This window comes from Neofelis nebulosa, chromosome 2 (assembly GCF_028018385.1).
Source record: "Neofelis nebulosa isolate mNeoNeb1 chromosome 2, mNeoNeb1.pri, whole genome shotgun sequence".
In the NCBI taxonomy this organism is placed as follows: Eukaryota; Metazoa; Chordata; class Mammalia; order Carnivora; family Felidae; genus Neofelis; species Neofelis nebulosa.
This window is the reverse complement of record NC_080783.1, coordinates 206,899,413-206,919,411: the sequence shown is the minus strand read 5'-3', so window position 1 is coordinate 206,919,411 and position 19,999 is coordinate 206,899,413. Positions and strand designations below refer to the sequence as shown.

The window sequence follows — 19,999 nt, the reverse complement described above, 5'->3', positions numbered from 1 at the left end:
AAGACTTAAATGTAAAGGCTATATAACTAGAAATTTTCAGAAGTAAACATGGAATAAATCTGCATGGCCTCATATATGGCAATGGATTATTAGATACAGGAGCACCAAAATCAACAACAAAAGAATAAATCATACTTCAACAAAATTAAACAGTACTGTACATCAAAAGACACTGCCAAGAAAATGGAAAGACAACACATAGAATAGGAAAAAATATCTGCAACTCTTATGTCTGATAAGAGATTTCTATCTAGGATATATAAAGAACTCTTACAATTCAAAAATAAAAACGCAAATAACCCATTATTTCAAGTGGAGAAAGGATCTGAAAAGACATTTCTCCAAAGAAGATCTACAAATGGGCAAAAAGCACATGAAAAGATGCTCAATATAATTAGTCAACCGGGAACCGCAAATCAAAGCTGCAATGAGATACTACTTCATACCTACCAGGAAGGATGGCTATAATCAAAACGCCAGAGTCAGTGAGAGGACAGAGAACCCTCATATACTCCTGGTGGAAATGTGAATTTGTGAAGCCACTCTGAAAAACGGTCTGTGACAGTTCCTCAAAAGTTTAAACACTGAGTTATCATATGACCCAGCAATTTCACTCTTGGGTATATACCCATGAGAAATGTAAACACATATCCTTGCAAAAACTTGCACATTAATATTTATTTACATGCACTATTATTCCTAATAGTAAAGGTAGAAAGACCTCAACTGTGCATCAACTGATGAATGGAAAGCATAAAAAAAAAATTTGGCAAAAAAAGAAACGAAATACTAATACATGCCACAACATGGATGAATCTTGAAAACATGCTAAGTGAAAGTCACAGAAGACCACATATTACAGGATTCAATTTTTATGAAACGTTCAAAATAGCTATAAAGACAGAAAGACCAGTAGTTGCTTAGGAGTAGAGAAAATGAAGAGGGAGGGAGCTGATAGCTAAGAGGAATGGGGTTCCTTTCTAAGGAGATAAAAATGTTCTAGAATTGACTGTGGAAATGGCTGCACACATCCGTAAATGCACTAAAAACCAGGGCATTGTACACTTTAAATGAGTCAATTTTACGATATGCATATTTTACCACAATAACGTTTTATTTAAAATAACCCTTTCCGGGGCGTCTGGGTGTCTCAATCAATTGAGTTTCCGACTTTGGCTCAGGTCATGATCTCACAGTTTGTGAGTTCAAGCCCCACGTCAGGCTCTGTGCTGACAGCTCAGAGCCTGGAGCCTGCTTAGGATTCTGTGTCTCCCTCTCTCTGTGCCTCTCCCCTACTTGTGCTCTGTCTCTCTCTCTCTCTCTCTCTCTCTCTCTCTCTCTCTCTCTCTCTCAAAGATAAATTTAAAAAATAAGATGTAGGGGCGCCTGGGTGGCTCAGTTGGTTAAGCGTCCGACTTCAGCTCAGGTCACGATCTCGCGGTCCGTGAGTTTGAGCCCCGCGTCAGGCTCTGGGCTGATGGCTCAGAGCCTGGAGCCCGTTTCCGATTCTGTGTCTCCCTCTCTTTCTGCCCCTCCCCCGTTCATGCTCTGTCTCTCTCTGTCCCAAAAATAAATAAACGTTAAAAAAAAAAAAATTTTTTTTAAATAAAAAATAAGATGTAAAAAAAAACTTTTTTTTAAAAATAACCCTTTCCTACACTGGGAAAAGCTTCATAAAAGATAAGGACTAGGGGTGCTGGGTGGCTCAGTCAGTTGGGCATCCAACTTCGGCTCAGGTCATGATCTTACAGTTTGTGAGTCCCAACTCCACGTCAGGCTCTGTGCTGACAGCTCAGAGCCTGGAGCCCACATGGGGTTTTGTGTGTGTGTGTGTGTGTGTGTGTGTGTGTGTGTGTGTGTGTGTGTGTGTTGTCTCTCTCTCTCTCTCTGCCCCTACCCCGCTCATGCTCTCTCTCTCCTTCAAAGGTAAATAAACATTGTAAAAAATGAATAAAAAAGAAAGATAAGGACTAGAGCTATAGAAAACTGTGTATCAATAAGAGAAGCAAATTCCATAATGGAACCCTCAGAGGCTAACAGTAAAGTATCCTCAGCTAACTGCTACTTACATAGGTGATACCAAAGAAACAGTTCATCTCAAACCCAAGCATAAAACTGTGCTGAAGGGTGATGCCTGGGTGACTCAGTCAGTTATGTAACCCACTCTTGGTCTCGGCTCAGGTCATGATCTCATGGTTCATGTGTTCAAGCTCCAAGAAGGGCTCTGCACTGTAGTGCACATCCTGCTTGGGATTCCCTCTCTCTCTCTGCTCCTATTCGGCTTGTGCATGCACACGCTCTCTATCAAAATAAATAAATGAAGGCAAAAAACTCACAAAGCTGTGCTGATTAGATTAATGCATGTTATAATTAAAGATGAAACAGACAAGACTGAATTAATTTAAAGTTGTGAAGCATAGACCTCATAGACATCAAACATGTAAAATATGCCACAAAGAATGATAACCCTGAATGACTCTACTCAGCAAATACAGAAATCTCAGGGATCACAAGGTTAGTAACTCTGGACAAAAACAAAACAGGAACTGTATTCTCAAACCTAAACACTATGACAAATCTACCCCTGCTTTAACTTTGGAGTCTATAAAAAAAAATGTGTGTGTGTGTGTGTGTGTGTGTGTGTGTGTGTGTGTGTGTATAAGGACACCAATGTTCTATGAAAACCAAAATTTTCTTCATTGCTCTATATCATTTGCCATTGAAACTGCAGAGAAATAGGGGTGTCTGGGTGGCTCAGTCCGTTGAGCATCTGACTTCAGCTCAGGTCATGATCTCACAGCTCATGAGTTTGAGCCCCACGTTGGGCTCTGTGCTGACAGCTCAGAGCCTGGAGCCTGCTTCAGATTCTGTGTCTCCCTCTCTCTCTGCCCCTAACCCACTCACATTCTGTCTCTGTCTCTCTCAAAAATAAATAAACATTTAAAAAAATAAATAAATAAATAAAAAGAAACTGCAGAGAAATAAAACTAGCCATTTTATTCTTTCAATTCAATTTAATGTTGGACTGTTAATTTAGGTCCAAAATCCCTTACTGGAATTCAGAATTTTTCCAAAGATAGAAAGTTAATACAGTTGTTACATTATATAACATTTCCAGCAGGGTCTACGGGCAATACTCCTTAATGAAACACATTTATCTCTACTGCAAAGTATATAAATATTCAAACTTCTGGCTTTCTGGCCAGAGTTTTTACTAATTTATGAGAAAAAATGAGTTTTCCAGTCACTTTTGATTTCGGAATTGCAAAGTGCAAACAGCCTATACCTTCTTTCCCATTGTGTTTCTGCGCAAATCTGTTTCTAGAAACCACTATATGAATGTTAACAACTAGGGAACCATTAAACTGTATTTTTTTTTACAAATCTGAAAACTTTAGTTTCAAAGTGCTTGGCCAGAAAAGCCCTTGCTCTGGCTCTGGTTTTCTACTAACTCAGAAACTGATTTCCCGACAGTCACATTTAAGTTTAACCAAAAACATAAGCTGCTTAGATGGGGGGTGGGGGGGGGGCAAGGATCAATATTGTGAAAGAATATAGCTGCTGACCATGCTGTTAATCCTTCTACTCAAGACAAAAATACAAACTTTCTATGAGACAAAAAGATACACATATGAAAAATGAATATACTCACAAATTTCAAATTTCACAATTTCAAAATTTCAAAGTTTTTAGTTCTCAAGTTTTTAATTCTAAGACAAATATTTAAGTGTTATACTAACACACAATTCAGATTAAAACAATCCATGTGACAAAGAAAAGGCAGAAGGCAACAAAGTAGACCTCTTCCTTCAAAAATGTCTACCTTGAAGAAATTTCATTAAGAATGATGAAGGGCAGGAGCGCCAGGGTGGCTCAGATGGTTAAGCGTGAGACTCTTGGTTTCGGCTCAGGTCATGATCTCGTGGCTTCGTGAGCTTGAGCCCAGCATGGGACTCTGTGCTAGCAGCACAGAGCCTGCTTGAGATTCTCTTTCTCCCTCTTCCTCTGTCCCTACCCTATTCATGCTGTCTTTCTCAAAAAAAAAAAAAAAAAAAAAAAAGATGAAATGCAGTTAGCAATTCCATTTGTATCCTACATCTGAATCACTCAAATGGCCTTAGATAATAACCAAATAAAATATGCTGATATGCCAGATTCCTCTGGATATGGATCCAGATAATAATTGGTAGGGAATACACATTTGACAGATTTTAAAAGTCATTCTCCAAAAAAGAACTGAATGAGCTAGTCACTCACATACAACAAAAGTCAGCCTTCACTAGACATTCCACTGCTGGCTACAAGCTGTTAATAGGTAGAACTCTAAAATTTTCAAGGAGGTGACATTTACCTGAACTGGTAGAGCATTTTTAAAATGTAATATGAAGATGAGATCATAATTGCAATGTTCTGAAATTCTACTAGAACTTAGGCTTAAAAAGAATCATGGCAGGGGCGCCTAGGTGGCTTGGTCAATTCAATGTCCCACTCTTTTTTTTTTAAATGTTTATTTCTGAGAGAGAGAGAGGGAGGGAGGAAGGGGGGGGGAGAGAGAGAGAGAGAGAGAGAGAGAGAGAGAGAGAGAATGAGAATGGGCAGGGGAGGGGCAGGGAGAGAAGGAGACACACAATCTGAAGCAGGCCCCAGGCTCTGAGCTGTCAGCACAGAGCCTGACATGAGGCTCAAACCCATAAACCATGAAATTATGACCTGAGCCAAGGCTGGACGCTTAACCAACTGAGCCACCCAGGCGCCCCTGAATGTCCCACTCTTGATTTCAGCTGAGGTCATGATCCCACGGTATTGGGATGGAGCCCGCATTAGGTTGCGTGCTGACAGCAGAGTTGGCTTAAGATTCTCTCCCTCTGCCTCTCCGCCCTGCTCACACACTCTCTCTCTCTAAAATAAATAATAGGGTTCGCTCCCAAGCGCATCTGCAATTCAGTATGTCTCACCCGTCCCCCCAGACTAAGCCCTCCAACCCCAGTAACCCCTGAGTCTTCTTTGACGTGGACATCGGAGGGGAGCGAGTTGGTCGAATTGTCTTAGAATTGTTTGCAGATATTGTACCGAAAACTGCAGAAAATTTTCGTGCATTGTGTACAGGAGAAAAAGGCATTGGACCCACCACTGGGAAACCTCTCCATTTCAAAGGATGTCCTTTCCATCGAATTATTAAGAAATTTATGATTCAGGGTGGAGACTTCTCAAACCAAAATGGGACAGGCGGAGAAAGTATTTATGGTGAAAAATTTGAAGATGAAAATTTCTATTATAAGCATGACCAGGAAGGTTTATTGAGCATGGCAAACGCAGGCTGCAATACAAATGGTTCTCACTTCTTTATCACAACAGTTCCGACTCCTCATTTGGATGGGAAACATGTGGTATTTGGTCAAGTAATTAAAGGAATGGGTGTGGCAAGGATACTGGAAAACGTAGAAGTGAAAGGTGAAAAACCTGCCAAATTGTGCGTTATTGCAGAATGCGGAGAATTGAAGGAAGGGGATGATTGGGGCATATTCCCAAAAGATGGCTCTGGTGACAGTCATCCAGATTTCCCTAAGGATGCAGATATAGATTTAAAAGATGTAGATAAAATTTTACTAATAACAGAAGACTTAAAAAATATTGGAAATACTTTTTTCAAATCCCAGAATTGGGAGATGGCCATTAAAAAATATACAAAAGTTTTAAGATACGTGGAAGGTTCAAAGGCTGTTATTGAGAAAGCAGACAGATTGAAGCTGCAACCTATAGCTTTAAGCTGCGTGCTGAATATTGGTGCTTGTAAACTGAAGATGTCAAATTGGCAGGGAGCAATTGACAGTTGTTTGGAGGCTCTTGAAATAGACCCATCAAATACGAAAGCATTGTACCGTAGAGCTCAAGGATGGCAAGGATTAAAAGAATACGATCAAGCTTTGGCTGATCTTAAGAAAGCTCAGGAGATAGCACCAGAAGATAAAGCTATCCAGGCAGAATTGCTGAAAGTCAAACAAAAGATAAAGGCACAGAAAGATAAAGAGAAGCAGCATATGCAAAAATGTTTGCCTAATAAGGAATTCAGTTTTACTTACATATGCATTGATTGTATAAAGGCAATAAGAAAATTTAAAGGTTTCTGTCGGTTATAGATGATCCCTGATGTGTTTCCTTTGATACTTCGGTTTCTCATTGTTTACAGTTTAGGAATACTGAAAAGGGTTCACTCTTAATAAAACGGTGTTACAAAATAAAAAATAAATAAATAAATAAATAGATAGATAGATAGATAGATAGATAATAAAAGTAGACGGGTGAAGGAAAAGAATAAACAAAAAAATGGCTTATAGGTGCTTTATCTTGAGCAGTGACATAGACAGTGGTACTATTTACCAAAACCGGGAAGGAACAGGTTGAAGTAGGGATGAAAAGGAAATTAAGAGTACTGAAATGCCTACTGGAAATGTCAGGAGACACAATAACAAAAATTAGATATATGAATATGTAATTAGGGCTAAAACTCTGACCCAAAGATACAAAACTTTCAAAGTTCATTAACATGAAAATAATCTTTAAACCCAATAGAAAGAAAGGAGGCAAAGGACCTCAGACCTGAGGGTGAGACACAGGATAGATCAGCAAAGGACCGTACCTGTAGCCACTGAGGTGGGACGAAAACCAACAGATGCAGTGGTACCAAGGGCCACACCACTACTCATGGGAGTGAACATTGAGTCCAGAACACTCTCTTTACACTCTTACTGCTGACACACCTGGACAAAGATAACCAACACAGGCCCTCCAGAAAGTCCTGAGAATCAAGTTTCAGACCACACAGGCTGTTATACTTAGCCATTGTTATAATAAAAACCACCTCAGCATTAAAAAGGGGGAAGGGGCCTCTGGGTGGCTCAGTCTGTTAAGTGTCCTACTCTTGGTTTTGGCTCAGGTCGTGATCCCAGGGACAGGGGATAAAGCCCCAGGTTGGGCTCTGCACTGACAGGGCAGAGCCTGCTTGGGATTCTCTCTCCTCTCTGCCCCTCCCACTCATGTGCACACATGCTCTATCAAATAAACAAACTTAGAAAAATATATATGAATAAATAAACTATTCTGGCATACAGTAAAACTCTATAAATGTTAGCTATCATAATGGTTACTTAAAAAAAAACTAATTGTGAGGGGCACCTGGGTGGCTCAGAGGGCTGTGTGTCTAACTCTTGATTTCTACTCAGGTCATAATCCCAGGGTCGTGGAATCAAGCTCCAAGTCCAGCTCCGCGCTGAGCAGGGAGCCTGTTTAAAATTCTCTCTCGGGGCACCTGGCTGGCTGAGTTGGTTAAGCGACTGACTCTTGGTTTCAGCTCAGGTCATGATCTCAGGGCTTGTGAGTTCAAGCCCGCTCCTCATCAGGCTATACACTAACAGTGTGGAACCTGCTTGGGATTCTCTGTCTCTCTGTCTCTCTCTCTGCCCCTCCCCTGCTCGCTCGCTCTCTCTCTCAAAACAAATAAGTTAAAAAAATAAAAAAGCATCTTGTAAAAAAAATAATAAAATAAAAATAAATAAATAGGGGTGCATGAGTGGCTCAGTTGGTTAAGCATCTGACTTCGGCTCAGGTCATGATCTCACAGTCTGAGAGTTCGAGTGCATCGGGCCCTGTGCTGACAGCTCAGAGCCTGGAGCCTTCCACATTCTGTGTGTGTCTCTTTCTCTGCCTCTCCCCCACTCACACGCTGTCTCTTTCTCAAAAATGAATAAACATTAAAAAGCAATTTAAATAAATAAATAAAATTCTCTGCCCCTCTCCCCTGCTTCCTCTCTCTCTCATTTTTATGTGTTTATGGTCACAAGTCTTGTTAGTAAGAGAATCTGAGTTCTGAGGCTGCAGGGCACTCCACAAAACAGCTATACTCTCAATGTGTTTGTCAAATGTACAAAATTTTATTGATGAAACAAGTGATACCATTAGTGTTATGCATTACTACAGCTATACATACATATACATACAAGGCACAAAAAATGTTTTTTAATTTTTTTAAAGTGGGGGGGGAATCAGTATTTTCTGACTGCTAAGGAAAGGAGACTGGATAAAAGTAAAGTTATACTGAGTTTTATTCAGCTATATATACAGCTATAGTAAGTTATTTAAGTTTTTCTGACTTAGGTTTTAAGTGTCAAGGTTCACTTTGACCCCTCAAGTAGGTTCCTAGATATTTAGGTAGAGAAAAGTTAACACGGACCTTAACAGTAAATAATAAGGGGAACACCAATGTGGATCAGTGGGTTAACAGCCTGACTCTTGATTTTGGCTCTGGTCATGATCTCACGGTTCTGACCGTGTAGGCTTTGTGCTAGAAATGGAGTCTGCTTAAGATTCATTCTCTGGGGTGTCTAGGTGGCTCCATAGGTTAAGCGTTCAACTTCAGCTCAGGTCACGATCTCGCAGTCTGTGGGTTCAAGCCCTGCATCAGGCTCTGTGCTGACAGCTCAGATCCTGGAGCCTGCTTCAGATCCTGTGTCTCCCTCTCTCTTTGCCCTTCCCCCACTCATATCCTGTCTCTCCCCATCTCTCAAAAATGAGTGTTAAAAAAAAAAAAGGACTCATTCGCCCTACCACCACCGCCACCCGGCACCCAATGCATCACCTGCACACACACTTTCTCAAAACAAACAAACAAACAAACAAACAAAAAGCAGGCTCAGTGAAGAGCCTAACACCAGCTCAACCTCATGACCATGAGATCATGACCTGAGCCAAAATTAAGGATTGGATGCTTAACTGAGTTACCGAGGCACCCCAAGAAACCACATTTCCAGTAACAGCTGTGTCTGAGATCTAAAATAATCCTGGTTCTACAGAATACATGTGCAATCTGTTGCTCAGGAAGTGATTACCTAATTTACTTAGATATATTATCTGGTTTACAAACATAGTAATTGTTTTTTAAGATTTTTTAATTTTATTTTTTACTTTTTAAATGTTTATTCATTTGTGAGAGACAGAGACAGAGCATGAGTGGGGGAGGGGCAGAGAGAGACAAGACTCAGAATCGAAAGCAGGATCGTCAGCACAGACCCCGATGCAGGGCTCGAACTCGCAAACCTTGAGATCTGACCTGAGCCGAAGCCGGATGCTTAACCAAATGAGCCACCCAGGTGCCCCTAATTTTATGTTTAAGTAATCTCTACACCCAACGAGGGGCTTGAACTCACAACCCCAAGAGTCACCTGCTCTACCAACTGAGCCAGCCAGACACCCACAGTTTAACACATATATAGATATAACTTTTTCTACCTTTGTCTATTTCACTGGTCATTAGTAAGATTATTGGAGAGTGGAGGAGGGAAGAAAAGGCTGATACAGCTTGCTGTCATTTATTACTCCATTATAGCCGTCCAGTGTTACTCACTATTAAGTTTAATAAGGCAAATATTTCATTTTATTATGAATTTATGAACATAAAGGCTTAAATACAAGTACAAATGTAAATTCATAAATACATTAAAAAAACAAATTTGTATCACCTTTCTTTTAAGAACAGGAACAAGGGGCACCTGGATGGCTTAGTCGATCAGACTCTTGACTTTGGCTCAGGTCATGATCTCAGGGTTTGTGGTTTGTGAGTTACAGCCCCATGTTGGGCTCTGCACTGACAGAGCTGGAGCCTGCCTGGGATTCTCTCCCTATCCTTCTCTCTCTGCCCCTCCCCTGCTCACACTCTCTCACACCAAATAAACTAAAATAAAACAAAACAAAACAAAATAAAATAATAAAAACTGCAACAAGGCTTTTATTTTCTCTCTCTCATTTTTTTTTTCCAACTCTGGCTATGGTAGTTTGTTTTCCCGTTATTTTATCTTATTTATTCCTTGCTTTATCCACCATGGGCTTGAGGAGGCTTACATCAAATAAAATACATATAGAATATTTAAATGAAAGTACATGAGCAAATATGACAAAGACTGGCAGTCCGTAAGGTCCCACAATATTGCAAAATAAGCTAAAAGATGCTTATCACAGGCTTGGTGAACATAAAATTAACAGAAACGTTGATACTTTTCACTTGTATAAATATGTATAAAGCATCTATGCTGCTATCTAGAATTCGCTTTGCCCCAAATATATCATTTCATCATAATAGTTACTGCACAACTTAATTGGAAGAAGACATGAGTTCAAGATAGACTATGTGAAAGTGACAAATTATTTTTAATTCATATTTAAGTAACTTCTATTTAAAGAACATGAAAAACATTCCTTTTAGAATTGAGGCCATGGAAATTAGCAGAGCTACCAAGTTTCTTAGCATATATAAATAAATACAATATGTATGGATGAAAGCATATATTTATAGAGATATAGAGTCTTGTCATTCCCACATTTAACTTACACAAATTCAACCAAGCCACAGGGAGGGCAGAGGGGAACAGAAATACAGGAAAATGTGCGTAATGCTGACTCTTGCCTTTCCCCTCAAGGAACATATGCTCCAGAGTCCGCATGAGATCTGCGATCGAAACTGACTAATATGTTTGGTTCTCAAAGTATGGCTCTAATGTTGAAGTACCTGTTTGTTGTATAACCTGGCTTCTAAATAATGTTGAATTGTCCAATGCTCAAACAGGGAAGAAGTACAACCTGGAAGAAAAAGTGACTGCGCTGGACTTACTGAAACACAGTATGGTAATATCTGATATCACACCTTTTTTATTTATTTATTTATTTTTTAATAAATTTTTTTTTTTCCAACGTTTTTAATTTATTTTTGGGACAGAGAGAGACAGAGCATGAACGGGGGAGGGGCAGAGAGAGAGGGAGACACAGAATCGGAAACAGGCTCCAGGCTCCGAGCCATCAGCCCAGAGCCTGACGCGGGGCTCGAACTCACGGACCGCGAGATCGTGACCTGGCTGAAGTCGGACGCCCAACCGACTGCGCCACCCAGGCGCCCCATCACACCTTTTTTAAAAGAGACTTCTGTTAGGCGCCTGGGTGGCTTGGTCGGTTAAGCATTGGACTTCAGCTCAGTTCATGATCTTGAGGTTTGTGGGTTTGAGTCCCACACACTATTAGGCAGTGTCTAATAGTAAATGAGTTGGTTGCTGTGTGTGAGATTTGCTCTATCTCCTTGGGGAGAGGGGTTCTTTGTACACGTGTAGGACTGTCGTTTGCTTGTCATTACTGAGAGGGGAGTGATACCATCACTTAACGTGGAGGGACCAGAGAAGCTGAATGTAGTGTAGTTCAGTGCAGCTCTGCTGTCAGCGCAGAGCCTGCTTCAGATCCTCCCTCTCCCCCTCTCTCTGCCCCTCCCCTCTCCCATGCACAGGCACTCTCTCAAAAATAAATAAAAAACTTTTTCAAAATTTATTTTTAAAAATGAGACTTTTTTTTAAAGCTTATTTTGAGAGAGAGAGAGAGAGAGAGAGAGAATGAGTTGAGGAGGGAGAAAGAAAGGGAATCCCAAGCAGGCTCTGCACTGTTAGCATGGAGCCCAATGCAGGGCTTGATCCCATGAACCTCGAGATCATGACCTGAGCTGAAATCAAGAGTCAGATGCTTAACCGACTGAGCCACCCAGGCACCCCAAATCTGAAACTGTATTAAGTTTACAGTTATAGTAATTGTTCTATACTGCATTTTTTATAAGAAACTCTTTTTTTTTTTTACTAAGTTTATTTTGAGAGAGAGAGAAAGAGAGAAAGAAAGAGAGAGAGAGAGAGAGAGAGCGCGAGCACAAGCAGGGAAGGGGCAGAGACAGAGGGAAAGAGAAAATTCCAAGCAGGCTCGCTCTGTCAGAGCAGAGCTCGAAGCAGGGCTCAATCCCATTAACTGTGAGATCATGACCTGAACCAACTTCAAGAGTCAGACGCTTAATCGACTAAGCCATTCACGCGGCCCTACATTGCATTTTAAGTGGATCTTTCACCTATGCATAACTTTGTAACATATGCATTAATCACCTGGGAAATATCGGTGCATTAAGTTAGCCAGATTTTCCAAATGGTGTAGTATTAAAAACCAAACCTGATTTCACCAGTAAAGTTTATTAAGCTTTGGGAAGCTGTCAAATTCATGATGGCACATACAAGTTTTCAATATTCTAATCTTCACTTCAAACCTGTAACTTTATTATTGGCAACAGTCTGCCTTAAAGCGACAAGCACACTCATTGATTTCTGAAAATATGTCTGCTAAATATCCAAGTCTGAATACAGTTGGTCATTCTTTCAAGTAAAAATGGTGTTACATAGGGGTGCCTGGGTGGCTCAGTCGGCTGAGCGTCTGACTTGGGCTCAGGTCATGATCTCACGGGTCATGGGTTCGATCCCTGCATCGGGCTCTGTGCTGACAGCTCAGAGCCTGGAGCCTGCTTCGGATTCTGTGTCCCCCGCTGTCTCTGCCCCTCACCTGCTTGCACTCTGTCTTTTGCTCAAAAATAATTAAAAAACACTTAAAACAAAATGGTGTTACATATAAAAGTGGTTACTGAAACTGATGTAACACTTTATTTGTTAGCTATACTGGAATTAAAATAAAAAACTTCATCAAAAAAAGTGATTAGTTCTGCCTACAACTCTTAACTTTTCAGGATAAAACCACCACTGAACAACTATGTAACATGCCACCCATTCCATCACACAGAATATTATGAAGATGTATACTGAAAGGTCAAGACTTAATAAACTGAGTAAGTTTTACTGTTTCATGAAAGATGTGAAGTAAAAGAAACAAACAAAAAAGACATTAAGTGAAACTGGTGCCTTTTCTTTCTTTTCCAGAATGTGTGTTGGTGAAGAACACAATCATTACCAGTACAGTTTGGTAGCACTACCTCGATTCACACTAAGGCGCCAGCAGTTTCACCCACAAGTGATTCTGCACCATCACGAAAATGTCAATATTAAGTGAAAAAGGCAAAAAAGTATCTCAGAACAATTATTAAAATAGTTCTGACCTCTCCTCTGCTTCTATATAGCATACCCTAAGAAAACCACACTCACACAGGGCCCCCTGATGCCAAGAGCAGAATTTCAACAGTATTACTGTCCATAAGACAAGTCCTAGAGCATTGTAAATCTAGGTAAGCAGGCCAGAAGCACAGTGCTTCCAGTAAGTAAGGGCACCAGAGAAACCCATTAAGTGTAGTTATGCTAAATTCATGCAAAAATGGTCATCAAATGGAGTCATGAAAAAAATCCAAAGGGCTTTTCATTCATACTGACAGAGAACTACTGTGCATTTGAGAAATGAAATATGATTAGTCATTAATGTTCTTTCTGGGGAAAAAAAAAAGAATAAACTGGTATTTATGCTGGAACGCATTCTGTTAGCCCTAGTAAAATGCTAAAATAAATGTAGCAATGGCAGCCTTTTCTACTGCTTCCCCAGCATACCCATTCCATCTAGGCCTCAGCCCACAGTCATGTAATTCTCCTTCTTCACCTCATCCTTAGGATCTAACATTGTAGGACCTTCTAATAGGATCTAACTCATCAGCACAGTTCAAAACACTAGAAAAACGAAGACTCTTTGCTCTTCCCTTCTCCCGAACCTCTTTTCTTTTCCTCTAGCTTCAGGTTTAAGTAGCTCAACACTTATCCCTCAAGAGATGACTGTCTGGAATGGGTACAGCAACTGGGACAGACCAAGCCAGTGGCTCCAATTCAGTCCAAGAGCTCAGAGTTGAACCACAAGCAATCCACACAAAGCCCTTTAATCTATAAACTAGAACCAACAATTTCAGCCAACACCAGGTTTCAAAGAACTTGAACATACTTCAATTTGAAACCCAGAATTTAACTGAAATAGATCAGTTCGGAATATGTCAAAGAGGTTTATGACAACAGTTCTAAAAACTCTTTAACTCAAGGGGCGCCTGGGTGGCTCCGTCGCTTGAGCATCCGATTTGGGCTCAGGTCACGATCTCATGATTTGTGAGCTCGAGTTCAAGTTCAAGCCCCACATTGGGCTTGCTGCTGTCAGCACAGAAATCTGCTTCAGATCCTCTGTCCTCCCCTCAAAAACAAACAAACATAAAAAGAAAAAAAAAACCACTAAACTCAGAAGGCAGTTTATTCGCATCACAGTCTAAAGTACCAATTTGATTTTAGCATTCCAGTTCTTTTATTTATTACCTGTGTGATTTCTGGGGGTGTTACACTTAACATCTTTTTTTTTTCATGTTTTATTTTTGAGAGAGAGTGAGCGAGCGAGCATGAGTGGGGAAGGGGCAAAAGAGAGTCGGGGACAGAATATGTGAAGCAGGCAATGCTCTGAGAGCAGCAAGCCTGATGCAGGGCTCGAAACTCACGAACTACAATATCATGACCTGAGCTGAAGTCGGACACTCAACCAACTGAGCCACCCAGGTGCCCAACGTTTAACATCTTTAATACAGGTCTTCACCTGGAAAATGAGGACAATAATAGTACCTACTTGGTAGAGTCGATAAACAGTTTAAAGGATTTATTTAAGACATTTAACCCAGTGCCTGGTATATGTTAGAAGCAATAAGCCACTGCGAATACTAAGACCTCCAAGAGCAATTCCTTGTTCTAGCATAAAAATCAGAATAGCAGCTGAACCAATGACAAAATAAAAGAGATTTTCCCTCAGAGTTCAACCAAATATTTATATAACAACTTAACTAACATTAACTGTGAAGAAGTTTTCACCATGTTATAGATTACATTTCCTCTGTAGGGTATGTGACTACCCAGCCTTACCACCTAAACATCTAGTACATGTATTTAATACTGAGATTATTAAACAGAACTTAAAATGCTCACAAATATTTTCTACCAGACACTGTATAGTGTCAAGTGTAATGAATTGCGACACTAAGTTTACCTTAACAAATGACTTGTCTACGAGGAAAATTTGTGACAGATAAGGAAATAAAAAATCATAAACTTTCACAGAACACCAATGAAAAGACAGGATTCAATAAAATCCTCCAAAATCTCTCAAGAATATAACTATAACAGGGGCACTTGGGTGGCTCTGTTGGTTGAGTGTCCGACTTGGGCTCAGGTCATGATCTCACAGTTCAGGAGTTCCACCCCACATTGGGCTAGCTGCTGTCAGCGCAGAGCCCAATTTAGATCCTGTCCCCTTCTCTCTGCCCCTCCCCCACTCATGGGCGTGCGCGCTCTCGCGCTCTCTCTCTCTCTCTCAAAAATAAACAAAGGGACACCTGGGTGGCTCAACCAGTTAAACATCTGACTCTCGGATTTTGGCTCAGGTCATGATCACACGGTTCATGGGTTTGAGCCCCTCATCTGGCTCTGAGCTTGGGACTCATTCCCACCACCCCCCCACCCCCCACCCCCCCCCCCCCCCGGCTCTCTCTCTCTCTCCCTGCCTCGCCCCTCCCACTTGAGCTCTCTCTCTCTCACACAAAATAAATGAACGTTAAATAAATAAATAAATAAATAAATAAATAAAATTGTGAAGTATGCTCCAGCTATATGATAAAGTTTCCACATCCAAAAGCAATGTTTTAAAAATAACTTTCGCTTATTTCACATTGACGGTTTACTTTTATAGAAGTAAAATGTAGGACAAAGGCAACACTATCAACTTTTTCCTGTTAACTAGCACAAGAGTCATTCTTTGAATAATCCATGTAACTGTCTAAATTCTTGACTTCATGTTATCTAATAAAACATAAAAACACTGAGTAATTTAAAAGCCATTTGACATTAGTGAAAAAGATTCTGGTCTATATTTCATGAATAAATATCAAGCATCAACAATGAGTCAGACGGGATACAGCCATACAAAAAAGTTCATTTTGACTTTTGAAATGACAAAGAATAATTTCAACAAGATCAAGTCTTGAACAATGGCACTCAGGCTGTAATGGCACTTTATAAAAAAAAAAAAATCACCAGAGGAAATGAAACTTCGCTTTTCTTTGCGTTTTTCATTACAAGATACTGGATTTTTCTTTTGTAACTATTTATTTTCAAGTAAGGAGGTAAAATTCTAAAACTGATCCTGTTGCTGCTGCAAAGTAGGAACAATGAGACTGGGGGTGGTGAAAGAAAAGGCCTAGTGCAAGCCCTAACAAAGGCCCAGCACACCGGCTAGAGCTAAGCTCCCCAGAGTATGAAAGCACTCTTTGTCTTTCTGGTCAATGCAGGACCATTGAATGTCCCAGTATATAGTTAAAAAAAAAAGGGGGGTAGGGGCAGGAGAAGAGGGAGGATGGGAGTTCTGCCTCTTTAGGGGATGTCTCCTCAGCTGCCTGGGTACAATAAGGATGAAGGCTGCAAAGGCACAGAAAAGCTTCCAAGCGTGCAGTTACCCAGTCTTTGTCTATTAACACAGACCAGCAAGGACTCATGTGCCCTGACTACACTACATCTTGCTTTACTCCTAAACAAAAGTCTAGGAACTGCATTTCTATTTCACACTGATCCTTAAAATCCAGTTCATTCAGAAAACTACAGAGGAAATAAGGTCTTTTGGCTTCCAATTTGGACTCCAGTAATAAAAATCCCCTCCCTTTACTTGAAGAGGCATCAGAAAAGTTCAAATTAAGAAAGACTTTTTTTTTTTTTTGCTCCAATGTTTTTGAAAACGCCAAATAACCAAAGGAGGTTCTCTAATGAAGGCAACAGTTCAATGTTTAACACAAGCTCACAACAGTGACCTCACAATTCAATTCCAGTATACTATACTTAATATACTGTGAAAACAGTAAACCCTCAGGGTGTGGACCATAACCATGTTCCTCACTGCCATAACTTAATGAACTGAAGGAAGGTTAGTGAAAGAAGCTGTCACAGTTTAATAAAATTTGATTGATAACCCACTGTAAAATTATCTATGAAGCTACAACCGGCATAAGACACCAATTCCTTTCAGGTTATAAACGAAAATCTTGGGGGTGCCTGGGTGGCTCAGTCAGTTGAGTGTCTGACTTAGACTCAGGTCATGATCTCACGGTTTATGGGTCCAGGCCCCACATCAGGCTTGCTATCAGTAGAAAGCCCACTTAGGATCCTCTGTCCCCTTCTCTCTCTGCCCCTTCCCCACTTGCGCGCTCTCTTAAAAATAAGTAAAACACAAAAAAGAAAAAAAAACGTTGGGGCACCTGGCTGGCTCAGTCAGTGTAGCATGCAACTCTTGATCTTGGGGTTCTGAGTTCAAGCCCTAATAATGGGTGTAGAGATTCCTTAAAAATAAAATCTCTAGCGGGCGCCTGGGTAGCTCAGGCAGTTAAGAGTCTGACTTCAGCTCAGGTCATAATCTCATGGTTCAGTGAGAGCCCCACATAGGGCTCTTGGCTGTCACCATGGAGCCAGCTTTGGATCCTCTGTCTCCCTCACTATGCTCCTCCCCCAGTTCATGGGTACGCGTGCGCTCTCTTTCTCAAAAATAAACATTTAAAAATCAAATAAAATCTTTAAAAAGAATGTTGATTTGCTTAAAATACACACAGAGAAAGTTAATATGTCTTCATCGCTGGAAATTTTCACTTGAAAATCCACTCCATGACTAAGATTTTATATATGCATATGGATGACTTATGCATTCCAAAGAGACAAATCAGATTGCAAATGTTTTTTAATAATTAACATTTATTCTGAAGGTTATGTAGATTTTCGTTAATTAGAAAATTTGTTTGTGACACTACTTTAAGAATCACTTAATTCCCTCTTTTGAATTGAAATGAGTATGAAATTGTAGTATCAGAGATTTGGAAAAAATCCTAGGATGTAAACTTACAAAAATGAAAGTCTAACTAAACAAAGGGGGAAAAAAGAAAGACTTAGAAATTAATAGCATGCTGAAGGTCACACAGCTAAATGTCCTTTATAATGACAGTGGAAAATAAGCCAAATTCACATACGCTTCACAACCTCATTTTTACTGGGTCATAATTTGCAAATGAATAAATCTACTACTACTCCCAAAGGGCCTCTAAACAATTTTCTGGAAGCCATATGGACTTCTGAAATGAAAATGGTATTTCAATGAGAATTTAAAATGTATAATAAAAACAAAAAACACCACCTAAATTTATGTGATAAATAAAAAGGAAGAAATAAACATTATGTATCTTGAAAATAGAACAAAGAAAACTACAGATATAACCACAGCCTGTAGATCTGTAGATGTCTTGGGCTATTAACTGTAACTACTTTTTTAAAAAAATTTTTCAACATTTATTTATTTTTGAGAGAGAGATCATGAGCGGGAGAGGGGCAGACAGAGAGGGAGACACAGAATCCAAAGCAGGCTCCAGGCTCCGAGCTGTCAGCACAGAGCCTGACGCAGGGCTCAAACCCATGAACCATGAGATCATGACCTGAGCCTAAGTCAGATGCTTAACCGACTGAGCCATCCAGGCACCCCTAACTATAACTAATTTTGGTAAGACCACTTGATCACTGTTAAAAAAAAAAAAAAAAAAAAAAAAAAGCAAATGGCACAGAGGATATAAAGTAGAAAGTATCAGTCAGTACAAAAGGATCTAAGGTAGAAAGTACCTTCCATCACCCAGTCTTTTTCTCGTGCAACTAATCACAGTCAAGTTTCTAATGCATCTTTCCATACATTTTCTACACATAAACATATGCTATCATATTTAACAACTCTTAAAAATTGTCTGTGTATTAATCTAAAATGCCAGATCACTATAGGTTTAAGAAAGGAGAATGAAATTCCTAATATAGGCCATTCATAATTATGAAACATGATGATAATTAGATGAGAGTAAAGTTATAAAATAGGGACAATAAATGTACCAAGTGTTAACTAACACCACCATTTGATCTAATATTCCACCTGTAAAAACCATTTTCAGCATAAATTTCACACAATGGAGCCAATTAAAATATACACACTAGATTGGGGCAGCTGGGTGGCTCAGTTGGTTGAGCATCCAATTTCAGCTCAGGTCATGGATCTCAGGGTTCGTGGGTTCGAGCCCCACAAGGGCTTTGCACTGATGGCACAGAGCCTGCTGGGATTCTCTGTCTCCCTCTCTCTGCCCCTCCCCTGCTCACTCTCTCTCAAAAATAAACATTAAAAAAAAAAAACAAAAAACCAGCGTAAACATTAAAATCAAACTAGAGCTAGAATCCCATGTTTACTACCAAGCTTAGTTTTCTAACCTGCAAAGCAGTATTTTCTTAATAAGCCTGGCACCTACCTAGTAGACATTCAACTAATGACAGCAATTATTACTACTACTATCAGTATTTTCAATGAAAGCTTTCATACATTGTAATAAACATAAATATATCCTATATATTAATATTTCAAACACAAAATTACTGTGTTCCTGGCATAACTGCATGGGGCGCTTGGGTGGCTCGGTCTGACTCTTGACTTTGGCACAGGTCATGCTCTCATGGTTCAGGAGTTCGAGCCCTGCATCAGGCTCTGCACTGACAGCATGGAGCTGCTTGGGATTCTCTCTCTTCCTCTCTTCTACTCCCCCCCCCCCCCACTAGTGGTCAGTCTCTCTTTCTCTCTAAAATAAACTAAAAAACAAAAAGTAAAAACGTACATAAAAAGAAAAATGTACATATACACATAAAAAAACATTCCATTTCCTCAGTTTCTGAACGCACACAGATGCCAATGATGCATTAAGATTTCAAGAAATGTGAGAATTTAGCTTTGGACCCCATATTTGATTGAAATTATCAAAAATACCAACTGAGTACATGTTCACTTTCCCATTTCACTTGTGAAACAACTTTCACATCAACCCAGTGAGTTGGGAGCAGAAACCATTAGCTTCTTCTACAGTGGATCTAAGTATAATGTACACACGTGTCCAGTAGCTCTTACAGACCCTTCCACTCCCTTCCAACCTGTTAGCAGTCACTATTAAAGGTAATCATGGTAGACGAGAATTTTGACAAACAGAAAAATCTGTGAGCAGCAGTTACTTCCCTCACTGCTGATATATCAAAATTCTTTAATTCTGAATGCAGTTAGTTAGCACTTACCATGCTTCAACTCACTGTCTTTACAGTTAGGA

General features: G+C 39.9%; 1 protein-coding gene and 1 pseudogene across 2 annotated transcripts in view; one reads left to right on the top strand and one right to left on the bottom strand.

Annotated features, from left to right (window-relative positions):
* The window catches only part of EIF4G3 (eukaryotic translation initiation factor 4 gamma 3), a 320,627-nt gene that overhangs the window by 242,545 nt on the left and 58,083 nt on the right, over positions 1-19,999 (bottom strand). The window lies entirely within an intron of this gene.
* LOC131505335 (peptidyl-prolyl cis-trans isomerase D-like) lies at positions 4,947-6,241 on the top strand (annotated as a pseudogene).